Source organism: Aphanomyces invadans (assembly GCF_000520115.1).
Source record: "Aphanomyces invadans strain NJM9701 unplaced genomic scaffold supercont1.6, whole genome shotgun sequence".
Taxonomy (NCBI): Eukaryota; Oomycota; class Saprolegniomycetes; order Saprolegniales; family Verrucalvaceae; genus Aphanomyces; species Aphanomyces invadans.
Window position 1 is genome coordinate 1972177 of NW_008580151.1, and position 1119 is coordinate 1973295.

Sequence of the window (1119 nt, forward strand, 5' to 3'; positions counted from 1 at the left end):
TTTTTTTGAAATATTTTAATCAATAATAAATAGTGTATAATAATAAATAGTGTATACAAAGAGGAAGTAAAATGAAATGGATTAAATTGGTCATTAAATTTGACTCGATTGCTGGCGACGAATGGCCTTGTCAAAACTTGCCCTGATGACTTCAGAAGGCACCATATCCCAATCGCTCGCTTGATCAGCGCCATTCGCTTCTGCTTCGAGGTGAGGAAAAAGGATCGTCGTCGTCGCCCTCAATTATTTCCTCATAGAGCCAACGCTCCCGCATGTTGCGCTTGAAAGGCGCCATAACACCAACGTCGAGCGGCTGGCAGAAGGACGTGGCATTCGGTGGGAGTGGACAGAGGTGAGAACCTTGTACGACTCATCTGACACATATGACTCAAAGTTGTCCAGGATAACGACCGAAGCTTCCTCAATGTGGTCGTGAAGGACGCTGCTGAGGTAAGACTTCCACACACCGTAGCGTCCATCCAAGCCCTCTCTTAACAGCGTAGGCATGGCCAGCGGGAAACGACGGTACCTCGTGAGTTTCGATGCGCCCACCAGGTTTACCATTCATGATGAACATGATAGGAAGCTTTTGACCATCGGCGCGAGCAGTGAGCACAGCCGTCATGCGCATGGAATGCTTTTCGCCGGCTGAAATCTTGGAGCTTCCACCGCGTTTGGCCCAAATGTAGTTTGGAGGCATGTCATAGTAGATGCCTGTCACGTCAACATTGTACGTGCACTCTTTGTCATAGGCCCTGCACTCACGATGAAACTCGCAGGCAAATTCATCCCGTGTTTCGGCCAGAAGCACTTGACTTTTCTTGCATGTCGTTGGGCGTTGTCTCGAGAATCCATGACGTTAGGCAAAGCGTTGGAGCATCTGCTGAATGGACTTGTAGCCGGACCCGGGACGTTTGGTTTGGAGGTAAGCCATGAGCCAGTCTCGCTGGCTCCATTTGATCCATGTTGTTAGGTGGAGCATTGAAAGAGCGCGCTCCTCATCACGTAACTCATTGATGAACGCGACAAGGCCAGGGGGGTCAGGGAATTCCTTGAGACGTCCACCAGGCTCGAGTTTCATTCTCTTTTTGTTTCCATCGTAAGCGAGTAATTCGAAGC